The sequence below is a fragment of the Lissotriton vulgaris genome, chromosome 1_1 (assembly GCF_964263255.1).
Source record: "Lissotriton vulgaris chromosome 1_1, aLisVul1.2, whole genome shotgun sequence".
Taxonomy (NCBI): Eukaryota; Metazoa; Chordata; class Amphibia; order Caudata; family Salamandridae; genus Lissotriton; species Lissotriton vulgaris.
This window is the reverse complement of record NC_141685.1, coordinates 268607429-268613144: the sequence shown is the minus strand read 5'-3', so window position 1 is coordinate 268613144 and position 5716 is coordinate 268607429.

The following is a 5716-nucleotide window of genomic DNA, read 5'->3' as shown; positions in this document are numbered from 1 at the left end:
CTGTGTGCATTATGAACTGCAAATGTCTTCGTGCAAGTGTTTAAATGTCTATAATCTAAAACTAGACAATATGAATTGTCTGGTTTCCAGACAGGAAACAAAGGATTGTTCATTGGTGAGGTGCAAGTTCCAATCACCCCTTAGTATTCAAGTTGATCCAAGATCTCCCTGACCTGTTATTTTACTTCTTGCTTTAATGGATACTGCCTCTGTGCAATTGGAGTGTTTTTAAAGGAATTATGTGGTGCGTTGAATCCTCATCCCATCCAACATGGTTCTTGTATAATGTGGGAGCCTGGGCTACCGCCCACTTGTGTGCAAATGTGTGTTTGAAATGCGTGGGAATATGATCTGACAATGCTGGTAAAATTACTGTTTCTCCTCCGGGGCAATCCATGGCGAATGTTTGCGGCTAATCTTGTTCATCTAACAAAATGTCATAGCCAAACGTTAGGTTCTCCCAAAAGAGACCTCTCACTGTTCTACTTTTGACTCCTCCATCTGAAGCATTATTTAATATACTTTGTGTGGAAAACTTACCCTAGAATCGGGTGTTTCTACTGTGATATAATCATTCAAGTCTGCTGTCACCAGAAATTCCTTCAGGTTCTGGCGAGCTATTGGTACTTCTGCCGCACTGTCTAGCATCATCAGAACCCATTCCCAGTTCAGTAGTAGAGTCCTCAGAATTCTGGGCATGTCTGATCTTTAGACCTGCAACCTTCTTCTTTTTGAACTGTAGCTTTTGCTTTGGTTTTTTTCTTTTTTAGAAGTGTAATCTTGAGTCTGCTGCCTATCTATGGACTTTGTACGCTCTTCTTGTCTTTTCTGACTGTCCTTCCCTTTCAGAGTTTTTCATTGGACCCTGAAAGGAACGAGATGAACGTGTATCAGAATCCGGATACCTGTCAGGTTTTCTAATGTTATCCCTATTCCTAAGGTTATAACTTTTTTCGGAGGGATCCCGTGGAGGAGAACTACCTCTGGATTAAGATCTGTTTCCTTTAAAGTTTTGTTGTTCTTTAATGTCCCTCTTCTTAGTTGAAGCAGGTGTCTGCTTAGAAGTGTCCTTTTCAGTAATGCCCATCAACTGTGGTTTTAAAGCTTTCCCCCCCCAAACTGTCTCTGCCTGATTATGCATACGCAGTTTCTATTATTTTGGGTAGTTCATGTTTTTGATTTGCAGGACTGAACACCCTTAGGCGTTGGTGGATAGCCACTGAAGCAGGTTCCCCTTTAATATTAGCTACTATTATGGCTGATACCTGGGCATAGTTACCTAGTAACTTCATCCCTAAGTTTAGAGCAGGCTCTGCTCCGTACTCGTATTGTATTTGTCTTAATTCATCAGGTACTACTACTAATGATGGGATACCATGAGTTTTGGTATAAATGGCACAAAGGCTGTACCCCAAGTGGTACAATCCTCTACTTGTGGCATTATACCCATGCCCAGATGTGGGTCCCTTGCTTACTTTGCCACTGGATTCAAGATATCCTGGCTGATGAGGGTTATGAACACGAAACCGGTCCCAGGATGCTTGTTACCGGTCCAGGGAAGACATGGCTTGGCAGTTCGGGCTGGACTGTTCCCATGAGGCACAGGGTCAGACTGAGCCCTTTGTTCATCCCCATGGGCAAGCAGATTTTTAACATTCTTTTTTCATACGGGGTAGTATTCGAGTATACTACCTCTAGCTGAGTTATTTTCTGAGCTACTCAGAATGGTATTTGTTCACGTTTTGTGGGCATTTTACCCATTACCGTGTGTAATGTTTCTGGTGTGATTTTAGTTTCTGTACCCTGAATTTGAGTTCCATTTGTTGCAACTATTGCTGGTTGGACTGTAAGTGTCCTCATGAAGAATTGTGTCCTGCTCCTATAGATTTTAATTAAATCTTTGTGTTGTATGAGTAAGTCTCCTGGTGGCATTATCTCAATGTCCGGATGTGGTGTGTCGACCGCTAATATAGGCCATGTTGCCCCTTCTTTTCCTAGCGGGCCAAGTCTTACTCTTCTCCTTACGTGGGGCAGGGCACCTTTAAACCAGTATAAGTGTTCCTGGTACGTTTGTAGAACCTCAATATCCTTGAACAGACAATATTCCATTGGTGCATCTCATTCTGTGTAAGAGTGAAAAGTCTGTGTTCTTGCATGTGCTGCTGGGAATGTAACCCTCAAATAAAATACCTCTGTTCGCTTTTATTCATGTGCCTCAATCACGAAAACGACCATGCCCCACCCCTAGATGATAAATCATGTTCTAGCAGTTTCAGGTTGACTATTTCTAAAATTCGGTGCAATTTGTATGGCGTCTGCATCTTCTTCTCCTCCTGAGAGGTGCAGATCTACTACTGTATTATCTCCTGCCTTAGTCATTTTGTAAAGATGACGTTTTCCAAGAGAACTAAGATAAGGTGTTTTGCACAATTTTAAGAACACTGTCCTTCAAGCTTGATTAACCAACTGCCAATAAATAGGATTTTTTCAGCCTACTCCGCTGTGGCCAAGTTTGTGCCCACCCACTCCAGATGTCTCTAGTGTTCTGTGAGTAGGGGTCAATGAGAATAGCACGACTGAACTTCTCAGATTCTACTGTTAAATACGTACCCAACCAACATTGGCGGCGCCATGTTGTATAGTTTCTATATACCCTATACAGGATCTGCACATTTTGGATAACATAAACTGTGGGTTTGGTGGCAGACTGATTTTGTGCACCCCCACCGGATATGTTAGCCTGTCTGTATCAGCTAGCTCACAGTGCCACTAGAGTCTCCTCTTATCGGGGAGAGAAGAGTTCTTGGCAACCTCAGAACATGACAACCCTGATACCCCAGGATTTTGGAAACTATATACTACTTTTTGCTCAGTCACTCATGCTTACTTAGTTCGTCAGAGAGATACACAGATAAACAGGCTTGGCATTTTCAATAAGAATTTATTGAACAGTTGTTATTCTAGTGTAGAATATATGAGCTGCAACAACCATTTGATAGTAGCAGGGATATATGATTAGCAATACTACGAAAGTAAAGGGATGGTAAAGTTCTACCATCTTGCAAAAAATATGAATATATACATGTACATAATACACATGATAAAAGGTGCAACCTAAAAGTGCGTACTCCTACGATTTCTCACTAACTAGATGTACCTAAATGTACCTAGCATCTATGTAGGTTATATACCAAGAATGCCTCTAAGATCTAGTCAATTCAATTCAAAATAACTTTATTCGGTGTAAATAAAACAAACACCATAAAAGCATACTAATACATTAATAGAAAAACATTCACATATTACATCATGATCCATAATCAAAGTTAAAATCAGTTTTAAACATTTCGCTTTTCATGAGGATTAAATCATTATAGAATTAATAAAATATTAATACATGAATATATCTTGAAGCAGAAGTACAAATTGCCGCTGAATATACAATAAAGTGCTAGTGCTTGTAAGTCCATAGAAGTATATGGAAACATATATGAAGAAATATATAGTTACAATTTTTAGTCTTGTCCCTTGTATAACAGTACATCCAGATGTGCATATTCTTTACTCTTCCTAATGGAGAGTTGTACAAAATGAATGACAGAGCTTATAATTTTCGTGTTATCCAAACCACAAACACAATTAAAAGCAGTTTATAATTAAAAAGTCTATTTTTTAAGAATAGGGGTTTTAAGACTGATTTCCGGATACCCATGTAGAAAGGACAGAAAAGTATGAAATGCAATGTTGATTGTAGAGTTTTACCGTCAAATGGGCATGGTGGTAATGTGTAGCACCTTTTTCAGTTTTTGGAAAGGCAAATAGGTAATGTAAGGTGCCAATCCTTGGCCTCATCATGTAGAATCTATGCTTTATATTCCGTACCAATATCAGGTATAACTGAGTGCCCCTCATAAGCGGGCATTCACAATAACTAGCCATACTCTGTTTTTGACTGGCAAGTTCAAGCCTTTCCCTTTCCTGCTCCATGGTACAAATAATTCTTTGTGTACAATGATATTTGGAGTACCACTAGGTACGACCAACAGTCTTTTTAAAAACGTATTTTCCTTAATTTTTAGTGCACCCTTATTTGTTCTCCCCCATATTGCTGCGCCATAACAGACCCCAGGGACACACTTGCTCCTATATAATGATAAAATTTCCCGTATGGGTTTATTTCCCAATTTTGCTACGAATCTAAAAATGCCCTCAGTAGTTCTTTAAAATGTCATCTTACAAAAGTCAATATGCTTGTTCCAGGTACCATTTTTACTAAATCGCTAAATCCCTAAATAAGTGAAAGTAGATACTCTGTTAATAAAAACCCCATCAACATGATGTTGTCTGGACATTGTCCTCTTGCCCCCACACGTCATTACAAACGTTTTCTTTAGATTTAACTGTAAATCAATATCCAACATGAATAAGGCAACATTTTCTATTAGTCATTGTAGGCCATTTGCAGTCCGGGACATTAGTGCAGCATCATCTGCATATAATAAAACAGGTGGGGGTTTTCCTACTTTCGGGGCATCGGCAACAAATGTTTTTAAAAACAAATCCACTTTATTTATATATAATGAAAATAAAAGCGGAGCTAAAACACACCCCTGTCTAAGACCACGCTTTACCATAAAGTCAGACGTACATTCCCCCATCTTGCCATATCGTACCCTGGTAGGTAAATGGCCATAAATTTGTGAAAGGAAAGAAATTACATCAATAGGAGCCAGCAGCTCCTTCAATATTTTTCAAAGTTTTTGGTGATTAACTAAATCGAAGGCGCTAGTTAGGTCTACAAAACATAGGTGACGTGCCCCCTCCTTGACTAACGTATACTTCCCTATTAATAATTCTAAATTTAAACATTGTTCTACTGTCCAAATGCCTCAAGATTTTGTTCTCGCTAGCCCAGTCTTATAGCCTTTCCAGCATGATTCGGCAAATCAACTTCGATGAGGAATCAAGAAAGGATATTAGGCGGTAGCAATTTGCCTTTCCCCTATCCCCCTTTTTAATGGGTACGATAATACTTTCAACCCAAGTGAAGGGAAGTGCACCTGCCAGAGCAGCGTGAAAACATTCAATAAAATAGGTATCCAGAAATCTGTATTACACTTAAAAACATCTAAAGGCACCCCTTCAGGTCCTGCGGCCTTTCCATATGCACTTTTTTCTAGGGCTTATTTGATTTCTCCTATTGTTATTGGTGGTGCGTTTACTGGTTGTACTCATAAACTTTCCTCTATTACGGTCTATTATTTTTATACATTTGGGGTTAACAATATTCTCAAAATGTAACACCCAATCTTCAGGTGGAACTACGGTATCAATCTTTACTTCATTATAATCTTGAAAATACGGTTGGTTAATTATCTTCCAGAAGAGGGTAGAGTCTTTCAAGTCTGCAGCCTGGCTTGATTTCTCCCAAGCCTCCTCACGGATCTCCCTTTTTAGGTCGAGGACCGAAAGGCTGTGCTTGCGCAGTCTCCGGGAGGAGATTTTATGTTTTTTAGTACTGGGCTTGAACCCGCCTCTCTCCTCCATCTCTCCTCCATTGGCTGGATTCCTAAACGGAGGCCAGCCATTGAAGGAGAGGGGCATCACTCCAATCAAGCCCCGTCTCTTTCGGATTCGGGGGATGTGTTTTTGGCGTTCTTTCTACCTGTGACGTCATCTGTCACTCAGAACGCCAAAAACATGCCCACGAATCCGA